This window comes from Panthera onca, chromosome F1, assembly GCF_046562875.1.
Source record: "Panthera onca isolate mPanOnc1 chromosome F1, mPanOnc1 haplotype 2, whole genome shotgun sequence".
NCBI classification, from domain to species: domain Eukaryota; kingdom Metazoa; phylum Chordata; class Mammalia; order Carnivora; family Felidae; genus Panthera; species Panthera onca.
This window is the reverse complement of record NC_138355.1, coordinates 64,959,570-64,972,354: the sequence shown is the minus strand read 5'-3', so window position 1 is coordinate 64,972,354 and position 12,785 is coordinate 64,959,570. Positions and strand designations below refer to the sequence as shown.

Sequence of the window (12,785 nt, the reverse complement as noted above, 5' to 3'; positions counted from 1 at the left end):
GGGCTCACCTGGGTCTCGTGTTTTTACTCAAAGCGGGGATCGTGCTCACCCGATGTGGGACTCGAACTCACCAACTGTGAGATCATGACCTGAGCCAAAGTCAGATGCTTAACGACTGAGCCACCCAGGCACCCTCAGCCTAAAATTCTATACACAGTAAAAGATATTTTCAGACGAACAAAACAGAGAATTTGTTCTGCACTAAATAAGATTCTAAAGGATGTACTTGAGGCAGAAGGAAATGTTCCTAGATGTAGGGCCAAGATTCAGGAAGGAATGAAGGGCAGAGTATGAATATGTGGGTACATCTAAGTGAATACAGGATCTATAAACCTGAGATTTGGAAAATAAGATATGTAATGCACAGTAGTAAAGTATGGGGCTTTCAAAGAAGGAGGGTGGTGACATGTCCTGAGTTTCTTCCATCGTCCAAGAGAAGAATAAAAACACTTATTAACATTACATACCTGTAAACTAAGATTCATGTTACCATGTCTGGGATAACTACTAAAAGGATTAAATAAGAGAGTATGATTTACAAACTGGTACAGGATAAGAATGCCAGTGGAAAAAACAGTTTAAAAAGGGAGAGAGAAAGATGGGGAAAGAAGAATGTATAAAATAAGGTGGAAATTTAAGTCCAAACATATATCAGGAATTGTGGATACAAATGACTAAATGCTCTAATTAAAAGACTGAGTTTTGTTTTTGTTTTTTTTTTTTAAAGAACGCTACTGGCACTGAAATGGTTATAAATCTAAATACAAATGGAAATGAGGAAATCATGTGAAATTTCTCTATTAAATTAAATGATGGTTACTGAGATGATCCAAATATTTTCATATTGTTCCCCCGAACATGAACTTGATATTTATAAGGTGAAAATTGAAATAGGTATAAGAAAAAAACAGACACCCAGAATCACAGTGGAAAAGGTTAATTCGCCTGTATCAGTAATTAACAGAGTCAGTTAAGAATCAATAAGGACATGGGGCATTGGAACAACACAGTGGTAAACTTCACCTTATGAACATATAGAGAAAATCACCTTGCTGTTAAGAAAGGTTCCCTGGGGTGCCTGGGTGGCCCAGTGAGTAAAGCATCTGACTCTTGATTTTGGCTCAGGTCATGATCTCTTCGTCCGTGGGATTGAGCCCCACGTCAGGCTCTGTGCTGTCACTGCAAAGCCTGCCTGGGATTCTCTCTCTCCTTCTCTCTTTGCCCCTCCCCCAGTGGCTCGCGCTCTCTGTCTCAAAATAAATAAACACATAAAGACATCTTTTTTTTTTTTTTCTTAAAGAAAGTTTCCTGGAAGCTGTCACAAGGTACTTCTGCTTATACCTGACTTGTTGACTTGAACTTGAGCTAGCTTCAAAAAAAAGACTGGGCAATGTGGCTTTTGTTTGTCTGTTTTTTTTGTTTTTTTTTTTGTTTTTGTTTTTATTTTTTTTTTTTTGAATGTTCACCACACTTAGTATGTGACAGGCTACAATCAAATAAGCACTGCTTGGGGCAAACGTTGTTCTAAATGCAAATGCAAAGCCTGAAATAACTGGCAGTGCTCTCTTATAAGGTGGTTTATCCAGATGGTCAGAATATGTTAATATGATGTTTTTTAGATGATATTTGAAACAAGGCACCATCACATGCATGCATGCGTTCTTACAGAGAAGTTCAAAATCCCCCCATGTGTTTATGGACACCAGTCTGGAAACACCTGGGTCAGGGAATGAGGCTCACACACAGATTTTCAAGATACGGCCCCGGCCTCGTGTCCCGCTCTCCCACATCATCTCCTGTGCTGTTGGCATTTCTGCAAAGACTACATGAATTCCTGAGGCTCCAGGTCTCTTGCTGGCCCTTTTCTCCCTCCCTTGGCTCTTTGGAGGAATAGGAGCTTGCCAATGGGACAGACGGGCACCTTTATCACCCCAGAGGGAGCTGGGCACACTTTTCTCTCTGCTCCCTTAACGTATGTAAAACATATAGTACATTCGACATTATTATTACCACTATGTTATTATTATCACAACCCCCAACAGGGACCGTTATTGCACTGCAATTTTTTAAAACGTCAGTATCCTCTAGCTATTTATTTCTTTGTCTGTCTCTCCCACCGGTGTGCATACTCCTTGAGAGCAGAGACTTGAAAAAAGTTCTTGGTCTCTTCAGCAGGTAAGTGTTCAGTGCGTGTTTGCTGAATTAAAACTTCCTTAGGAAAAAAATACTCAGCAAGTTAAATAATCTTCCCTGGAAACTTACACAACTCAACCTTCAAATTTTCCTGTTAATTAATAACCAAGAGGATGTTGGGGCTTCTCTTACCACACTGAAAAGGGGAGAGTGGTTTTTTGTAAGAGAACACCAAATGTCTTACTAACATTTCGAGTGGGGAAGACTGTAGCCTACGGGACACATCCGTGCTTGTCATGGTTATCTCATATTATTGAAACTTGACTCCTTTTCCCCTTTTGTCTCCACAGCTGGCTCATTCTCGATTTATAGATGAGCTTCTTGTCTTTTGTCTTCCCGTGTTATGTTGGAACACTCTGTGAGCTTGTTGGCCTTCCAAGCACCAGCAGCCTTCACCAGGGAGGAAGGGGTACACTGAGGTGCCTAGGACATGTTTCTTTGGTGGGGATGGGGTGTGCTAGGAGCGTGGGCTGGCCAAACACCTCTTTGTTTCTGGTGACGAGGCTTCAGCCTTCATCACACAGTGATAAGGGCAGCAGCCACCCTTATCAAGGAAAAAGTACACAGAGTTATTGGACCAACACGCTCCTAATCTCCCCATCTGTTTCACGGGTAACTTTACATGGCGTGTGGCTCTCCATAGTGACATAATCCTGTAATATCCACCCCGCCTTCAAAACTAAACATCTACCTCTCCTCGGGTGCTCTGAGCGTTCAAGAGGGACTGTATTAGTCTCCAGTCCTGCCATAGCAAAGTGGGCAGTTTAAAACAACAGAAATGTATTCCCTCCTAGCTCTGGAGGCTACAAGTCTGAAATCAAGGTGTAGACAGGACGTGTTGTCTCCTATGCTTCTGGAGGAGGAGTCTCCCAGCTTCCGATAGCTCTGGACTTGACTTGTGGCAGCATGCTGCTGCTCTCCGCCTCCATCCTCTCTTGGCTGTCTCCTTTCTGTGTCTGTTTTTATGTCTGTTCTTGTCTTTTTGTATTCTTTTTTAAAGGACTACTTATTTTTGAGACAGAGAGAGACAGAGCGTGAGCAGGGCAGGGGTAGAGAGAGAGGGAGACACAGAACCCGAAGCAGGCTCCAGGCTTCGAGCTGTCAGCACAGAGCCCTATACCCGGGGCTCGAACTCACAGAGTGTGAGATCATGACCTGAGCCAAAGCCGGACACTTGACTGAGCCACCCCGGTGCCCCAATGTTTGTTCTTGTCTTAAAAGGACTCTGGTCACAATGGATTAGGGCCCACCTGATTCTGTATGAACTCATCATTTTAAATTGATTACGTCTGCAGAGACCCTATTTTGAAATAAGGTCACGTTCACAGGGACCAGGGAAATCCTATGGAACCCTTTCTTTTGAGTTCCCTTAATTTTTTAGTTCTAATTTTTGCAAATAGATAATTTGTATATGTATAGTTTTAAAATGTTTATTTATTTATTTTTGAGAGAGAGATAGAGAGGCAGAGAGATAGAGACAGAGAATCCCAAGCAGGACCTGTGTTGTCACTGCAAAGCCTGATGTGGGGCTCGAACTCATGAATGGTGAGATCATGAGCTGAGCTGAAATCAAGAGTCAGACGCTTAACCAACTGAGCCATCCAGGTGCCCTGTATGTTTTTTAAAATAAAGGCATTGCTGTCATTAAAAAATTTTTGTTTAATGTTTATTTTTGAAGGAGAGAGAGACAAAGTGTGAGCGAGGGAGGGGCAGAGAGAGAGGGAGACAGAATCCAAAGCAGGCTGTAGCCTCCCAGCTGTCAGCACAGAGCCTGATGCAGGGCTTGAACTCATGAGCCGTGAGATCATGACCTGAGCCAAAGTCAGATGCTTAACCGACTGAGCCACCAAGGCGCGCCCCCCCCCCCCAAATTGCTGTAATATTAACATTTACTATATTCACTAATAGGAGTTACGCTATTTTAATGACCCAACATATCCTGTTAATCTATTAAAAAATTTTTTTTACATTTATTTATTTTTGAGAGACAGAGTGAGACAGAGCACAAGCAGGGGAGGGGCAGGGAGAGGAGACACAGCATCCGAAGCAGGCTCCGGGCTCTGAGCTGTCAGCACAGAGCCAGATGCGGGGCTCGAACTCCTGAGCCAGGAGATCGTAACCTGAGCTGAAGTCAGACGCTTAACCGCTTAACTGACCGAGCCACCCAGGCGCCCCAGTCTACCTTGTCCCCATTACTGATTCCTCTTTTCCCCTTGAACTGCTTATCCATTACTAAACCCTCTGTACCCATCTGTTAGAATACCTCTTGCTTCCATTTCTTCCTTAATACTCACTGCCATCATGCTTTTGACTCCTAAACCATGATAACGGACTCCTAACTGATTTCCCAACCCTGGTCTCTCCTCATACCGTTGGATTAGTATTCATGTAACCCCATTGTTTAAAACTTTTCTAGAATATGTCTTTGATGAATGAGAGAAATGCTTTAACTTGGGAGAACTGGAAGCTTGACATGGAAACAACTCTATAGCGTGGGTGATAGAAGGGTTCATGTTCTGTATGTCTTACCAATATGGCATCAGGACGCATAATATCCACAGCAACGAGCACAATGATCTCCAACATGCCCAATCATCCAAGAGAAGTCAGATTTTGACACTCACTACTTACAAACAGAGATAATAGAGCCAGTATAACTTAGATATTGAATATTGATATAAAAGAGATTTTTGTAATAATATTTAATATTTGGTAGGTATGAAATGAAGATCTACTTTGTGCAGAAAATTTGGAAAATTTTGTCGGTAAAATAGTGGAAAAACGTTCTGTGGGCTCATCAACCTATTAACATTTTGAAATGCTTCTGTCTAGTCTTTAAGGAGGAAAAGTGTCTAATGAGGGCGGTTTAATGAATGTCTAATGAATGTGTAGTCTCTCTCCAGGCCACCACAGACCTCCTTACCCCTCTTATTATCCCTACCTCTTCAGTCTCGAACTATTTTAACTTAGCCAATACATGCTTATTCCATGTTCAATGTTTTCCACACGTTCTTTTCTCATGTCTAGGAGCTGAGTTGAGGCTTCTTCTCCCCAAACCAAGCTTCAGAGGAATTGGGTTCTTGAGGATTTTCCAAAGCATCTTGAATCTTATGGCGCCACCTGCTGGAGAGAAAGGAAGTAAGGCGATTGCAAACTAGCAGCACCCGGGAACCTTCCCAGAGGAGATCTTCAAGAGTGGGGGGCAAGAGCACGAGAGAGGACGGTTCTGGCCATTCTCCATGGAGACCCACAGGCATCTCTGAACATTCCGACCTGCCTTCTTGCTTCTAGGAAGACGAGTTCAACTTTGAACTCAACTACCCTGTGCAGAGAGGCTGATGTCCCTCTTTGTATGATCCCATCTGACCTCGTCCCTGAAATGGACAAATTAAAGACATCCTTGGCTTCCAAGATCCATTCAACTTCCCCTTCATTGAGAAGAGAAACCTGGGAATGGCTTCGCGGATGCAAACAATTGAACTGGAAGCTCCCGGAGGAGAGTGGAAACGACCACGGAAGAGTATCAGTGGCTCCTCACATGCAGAAGACCGACATTCCTTTCAGGCTCTTCCCTGTACGTCTCTCCCTCTACTCCCATCCCCTCCTCATTTCCTCCATCTTTGCACTGGATGGCGGTTCACAGGCTGGGTTATTTATCCAAAGAGGTTACTGTTTGAGAAGCTAGAGTCCTTTCTTGAGATTTGGCGCTTCTTGCCCTCACATCCACTCCCTTCTTAAGGAGCCCCAGAGCCAGGGATTCTGTTCCTGCCCATGGCCACCCATTCTGAAATTCTGTCACTGCCACTATCAAGAAGTTTCCTCCACATCAACTGTCATTCTTTGCGGGTTAGTTCAACACACACATGCACTGAGAGTTACGCTGTGCTTAGTAGTTGGAGAGCTGTGGAGAAGGTAAAAATAATTCTTGCTTCGAGGAAGTGAAAAGCAGGTTGAGGGGAACTAGTGGGTAGAAAGATGAAGAGATTCCAAAATTGAGTTTGTTCCCCTTTTTAAGGTATTCTCTGTACAAAAACAGGTCACATGTTTGGGAAAATTATGACCAGAGAGAAATGACTTCAATAAAAGGCCATCTGTTCTGGAATCAGCAGAAGCATCTGAGTTAATGTGGGGACCATTTGTAATTAAAACCAAGAAAAGAAGAAGTCAGATTTACTTTTAACACAATGAGGTCAGGGTTACTATTTTGCAAGTAGAGCTAAGGACTTTTTGTTTTTACAAGGAATGTATAGGTTGATCTATATGATCATTGGGAGAAAATTAAGTTCTGAGGCACCAAGTGTGTTAACATTTTAGGTGAATTAGGGGGGAAATACGATGGAGGGGTGCCTTGAAGCTGAAGCACCTGTTTTTCTCTCCAGGCTCTGTCCCACCTGCCCCGTGCTCCGGCCCACCTGCCCACCCACATGCCCTAATCCATTTTCTACTTCCTTTTTCCATCCCTAAGACCAAGGCACATCCTTTCCTGATTCCAAATTCAGCAAAATTTGGACCAAAAAGAACATCTTGGAGATTGAACTGATGTCTGAGGTGGCAGAATTTTCAAGACACAAGAAGGGTTTGGGGTGAGGCTTGGTTATTCCCTCAGGTGTAGGGTGTAAAGGTGGGGAGGTTTGAAGAAGAGACTCAAGGGCATTAACACACTCAGCAAAGGAGAGGGCTTCCACTTGGAAACACCTGAATCTTTAGGGCACGTGCCCTCATGGTCAAGGGAGTACTTAGTGATCAGTGACGATGACGGTGATGATATATATCCGGTCCCTATTTGGCCTTCAGACAGTTCGTGAATCATCCTATATAGAACTCTTTTTTTTTTTTTTTAACTTGTTTTAAATTTACATCCAAATTGGTTAGCATATAGTGCAACAATGATTTCAGGAGTAGATTCCTTAGAGCCCCTTCCCCATTGAGCCCATCCCCCCTTCCACAACCCCTCCCTTAACCCTCAGTTTGTTCTCCAGATTTATGAGTCTCTTCTGTTTTGTCCCCCTTCCTGTTTTTATATTATTTTTGTTTCCCTTCCCTTATGTTCATCTGTTTTGTCTCTTAAAGTCTTCATATGAGTGAAGTCATATGATTTTTGTCTTTCTCTGACTGATTTCACTTAGCATAATACCCTCCAGTTCCATCCACGTCGTTGCAAATGGCAAGATTTCATTCTTTTTGATTGCACAGTAATACTCCATTGTGTGTGTGTGTGTGTGTGTGTGTGTGTGTGTATATCACATTTTATTTATCCATTCATCCATCGATGGACATCACTTGGGCTCTTTCCATCCTTTGGCTACTGTTGATAGTGCTGCTATAAACATGGGGGTGCATGTGCCCCTTCGAAACAGCACACCTGTATCCCTTGGATAAAAGCCTAGTAGTGCAATTGCTGAGTCATAGGGCGGTTCTATTTTTAGTTTTCTGAAGAACCTCCGTACTGTTCTCCAGAGTGGCTGCACCAGCTTGCATTCCACCAACAATACAAAAGAGATCCTCTTTCTCTGAATCCTCGCCAACATCTGTTGTTGCCTGAGTTGTTAATGTGAGCCATTCTGACAGGTGTGAGGTGGTATCTCATTGTGGTTTTGATTTGTATTTCCCTGATGATGAGTGATGTGGAGAATTTTTTCATGTGTTGGTTGGCCATCTGGATGTCTTCTTTGGAGAAGTGTCTATTCATGTCTTTTTCCCATTTCTTCACTGTATTGTTTTTGGGTGTTGTGTTTGAAAAGTTCTTTATAGATATTGGATACTAACCCTTTATCTGATATGTCATTTGCAAATATCTTCTCCCATTCTGTCAGTTGCCTTTTAGTTTTGCTGATTGTTTCCTTCTCTGTGCAGAAGCTTTTTATTTTGAAGAGGTCCCAGTAATTCATTTTTGCTTTTGTTTCCCTTGCCTCCGGAGACGTGTTGAGTAAGAAGTTGCTGCGGCCAAGATCAAAGAGGTTTTTGCCTGCTTTCTCCTCCAGGATTTTGATGGCTTCCTGTCTTACATTGAGGTCTTTCATCCATTTTGAGTTTATTTTTGTGTTTGGTGTAAGAAAGTGGTCCAGGTTCATTCTTCTGCATGTCGCTGTCCAGTTTTCCCAGCACCACTTGCTGAAGAGACTGTCTTTATTCCACTGGATATTCTTTCCTGCTTTGTCGAAGATTAGTTGGCCATACATTTGTGGGTCCATTTCTGGGTTCTCTATTCTGTTCCATTGATCTGAGTGTCTGTTCTTGTGCCAGTACCATACTGTCTTGATGATTACAGCTTTGTAGTATAGCTTGAAGTCTGGGATTGTGATGCCTCCTGCTTTGGTTTTCTTTTTCAAGATCGCTTTGGCTATTCAGGGTCTTTTCTGGTTCCATACAAATTTTAGGATTATTTGTTATAGCTCTGTGAAGAATGATGGTGTTATTTTGATAGGGATTGCATTGAATATGTAGATTGCTTTGGGTAGTATCGACGTTTTAACAATATTTGTTCTTCCTATCCAGAAGCATGGAATCTTTTTCCATTTTTTTTTTTGTGTCTTCTTCAATTTCTTTCATAAGTTTTCTATAGTTTTCAGTGTATAGATTTTTCACCTCTTTGGTTAGATTTATTCCTGGGTATTTTACAGTTGTTTTTTGTGTGTGTGTGTGTGTGCAACTGTAAATGGGATCGATTCCTTGATTTCTCTTTCTGTCACTTCATTGTTGGTGTATAGGAATGCAACTGATTTCTGTGCATTGATTTTATATCCTGCAACTTTGCTGAATTCATGAATCAATTCTAGCAGGTTTTTGGTGGAATCTTTTGGGTTTTCCATATAGAGTATCATGTCATCTGCGAAGAGTGAAAGTGTGACCTCCTTCTGGCCAGTTTGGATGCCTTTTATTTCTTTGTGTTGTCTGAGTGCAGAGGCTAAGACTTCCAATACTGTGTTGAATAACAGTGGTGAGAGTGGACATCCCTGTCTTGTTCCTGACCTTAGGGGGAAAGCTCTCAATTTTTCCCCATTGAGGATGATATTAGCTTTGGGTTGTTCATATATGGCTTTTATGATCTCGAGGTATGCTCCTTCTATCCCTACTTTCTGGAGGGTTTTTTATCAAGAAAGGATGCTGTATTTTGTCCAATGCTTTCTCTGCATCTATTGAGAGGATCATATGGTTCTTGTCCTTTCTTTTATTGATGTGATGAATCACGTTAATTGTTTTGCAGATATTGAACCAACCCTGTGTCCCAGGTATAAATCCCACTTGGTTGTGGTGAATAATTTTTTTAATGTATTGTTGGATCTGGTTGGCTAATATCTTGTTGAGGATTTTTGCATCCATGTTCATCAGGGAAATTGGTCTATAGTTCTCCTTTTTAGTGGGGTCTGTGTCTGGTTTTGAAATCAGGGTAATGTTGGCTCTATAGAATGAGTTTGGAAGTTTTCCTTCCATTTCTATTTTTTGGAACAGCTTCAAGAGAATAGGTTTTAACTCTTCCCTTAAATGTTTGGTAGAATTCCCCTGGAAAGCCATCTGGCCCTGGACTCTTGTTTTTTGGCAGATTTTTGATTACTAATTCAATTTCCTTACCGGTTATGGGTCTGTTCAAATTTTCTATTTATTCCTGTTTCAGTTTTGGTAGTGTATATGTTTCTAGGAATTTGTCCATTTCTTCCAGATTGCCCATTTTATTGGCATATAATTACTCATAATATTCTCCTATTATTGTTTTTATTTCTGCTGTGTTGGTTGTGATCTCTTCTCTTCCATTTTTGATTTTATTTATTTGGGTCCTTTCCTTTTTCTTTTTGATCAAACTGGCTAGTGGTTTATCAATTTTGTTAATACTTTCAAAGAACCAGCTTCTGGTTTCACTGATCTGTTCTACTGTTTTGTTTTGTTTGTTTTGTTTTGATAGCATTACTTTCTGCTCTAATCTTTATTATTTCCTGTCTTCTGCTGGTTTTGGGTTTTATTTACTGTTCTTTTTCCAGTTCCTTAAGGCGCAAGGTTAGATCTTTCTTCCTTCTTTAGGAAGGCCTGGATTGCTATATTCTTTCCTCTTATGACCGCCTTTGCTGTGTCCCAGAAGTTTTGGGTTGTGGTGTTATCATTTTCATTGACTTCCATATACTTTTTAATTTCCTCTTTAACTGCTTGGTTAGCCCATTTATTCTTTAATCGGATGTTCTTCAGTCTCCAAGTATTTGTTACTTTTCCAATTTTTTTCTTGTGGTTGATTTCGAGTTTCATAGTGTTGTGATCTGAAAATATGCACGGTATGATCTCGATCTTTTTGTATTTACTTAGGGCTGATTTGTGTCCCAGTATATGGTCTATTCTGGAGAACGTTCCAAGTGCACTGGAGAAGAATGTATATTCTGCTGCTTTAGGATGAAATGTTCTGAATATATCTGTTAAGTCCATCTGGTCCAGTGTGTCATTCAAAGCCATTGTTTCCTCGTTGATTTTTTGATTAGATGATCTGTCCATTGCTGTGAGCGGGGTGTTGAAGTCTCCTACTATTATGGTATTACTATCGATGAGTTTCTTTATGTTTGTGATTGATTTATATACTTGGCTGTTCCACATTTGGCACATAAATGTTTACAATTGTTAGGTCTTCTTGGTGGATAGACCCTTTGATTATGATATAATGCCCTTCTGCATCTCTTGATACAGTCTTTATTTTAAAGTCTAGATTGTCTGGTATAAGTATGGCTACTCCGGCGTTCTTTTGTTGACCATTAGCATGATAGATGTTTCTCCATCCCCTTATTTTCAATCTGAAGGTGTCTTTAGGTCTAAAGCGGGTCTCTTGTAAACAGTATATAGATGGATCTTGTTTTCTCATCCATTCTGTTACCCTATGTCTTTTGATTGGAGCATTGAGTCCATTGACATTTAGAGTGAGTACTGAAAGACATGAATTTATTGCCATTATCATGCTTGTAGAGTTGGAGTTTCTGGTGGTGTTTTCTGGTCCTTTCTAATCATTGTTGCTTTTGGTATATATATATTTCATCTTTTCTCCCCTCAGAGAGTCCCCTTAAAATTTCTTGCAGGGCTGGTTTAGTGGTCACAAACTCCTTTAGTTTTTGTTGGTCTGGGAAACTTTTTATCTCTCCTTCTATTTTGAATGACAGCCTTGCTAGCTAAAGAATTCTTGGCTGCATATTTTTCTGATTCAGCACACTGAATATATCCTGCCACTCCTTTCTGGCCTGCCAAGTTTCTGTGGGTGGGTCTGCTGCAGACCTGATCTGTCTTCCCTTTTAGGTTAGGGACTTTTTTTCCCCCTTGCTGCTTTCATGATTCTCTCCTTGCCTGAGTATTTTGTGAATTTGACTATGACATGCCTTCTTGATGGTCGGTTTTTGTTGAATCTAATGGGGGTCCTCTGTGCTTCCTGGATTTTGATGTCTGTGTCTTTCCCCAGGTTAGGAAAGTTTTCTGCTATGCTTTGCTCACATAACCCTTCTACCCCTATTTCTCTCTCTTCCTCTTCTGGAACCCCTATGATTCTGATGTTCCTTTTTAATGAGTCACTGATTTCTCTAATTCTTAAATTGTGCTCTTTTGCCTTAATCTCCCTCTTTTTTCTGCTTCATTATTCTCTGTAAGTTTGTCCTCTATATCGCTGATTCTCTGTTCTGCCTCATCCATCCTTGCCGCGGCTGCATCCGTCCGTGATTGCAGCTCAGTAATAGCATTTTTAATTTCATTCTATTTTTTACTTATTGTATCTCTGCAGAAAGGGATTCTAATCTATTTTCGACTCCAGCTAGTATTCTTTTTTTTTAATGTTTATTTATTTTTGACAGAGAGAGAGAGAGAGAGCGAGCGAGCATGAGTGGGGGAGGGGCAGAGAGAGAAGGAGACACAGAATTCGAAGCAGGCTCCAGGCTCTGAGCCATCAGCACAGAGCCTGACATGGGGCTCGAACTCACAAACCGTAAAATCAGGACCTGAGCCGAAGTCGGACGCTCAACCGACTGAGTCACCCAGACACCCCATCCAGCTAGTATTCTTATTATCGTGATTCTAAATTCTGGTTCAGACATCTTGCTTGTATCTGTGTTGGTTAAATCCCTGGCTGTCGTTTCTTTGTGGTCTTTCTTTTGGGCTGAATTCCTTCATTTTGTCATTTTGAAGGTAGAAAAGGAATTAATGAGGTAGAAATATTAAAATTTAAAAAAATTAAAATTAAAAAATTAAACACACACACACACACACACACACAAAATCTAATAAATGATGCTAGATCCTAGGTGTGTTTTGGTCTGGGTGTTGAAAGTGGTTTGACAGATTAGACCAAAAAAAGGGGGGGGGGAAGGAAATCGTTTGAGAATTTGAAAAAATGAATACACTGAAGTAGACTAAAGTGAGATGATGGGAGTAAAATAGAATTTGAAAAAATTTACACAAAAGTAAATAATATAGTAGAAAAAATTAAAGAAAAATATTTTTAATAAAAATTAAAAATAAAAATGAATTTTTCTCTTTTTGTATTCAGGAAAAAGAAAAGAAACAAGAAAGAGGAAAAAGAAAAAAGGAATTGAAAATTTGAAAAAGTGAATACACTCTAGTAGACTAACATAAAATGATGGAAG

At 40.8% G+C, this 12,785-nt stretch overlaps 1 long non-coding RNA gene across 2 annotated transcripts in view; it reads left to right on the top strand.

The window, feature by feature from the left end:
• The window catches only part of LOC132686599 (uncharacterized), a 34,944-nt gene extending 28,649 nt beyond the window's left edge, over window positions 1–6,295 (top strand). For both annotated transcript variants that reach the window (XR_013553287.2, XR_013553288.2), the window contains exon 4: window positions 5,221–6,295. This is a non-coding gene — a long non-coding RNA (uncharacterized LOC132686599). The remainder of the gene's footprint in view (window positions 1–5,220) is intronic.
• Window positions 6,296–12,785: the final 6,490 nt, after the last annotated feature.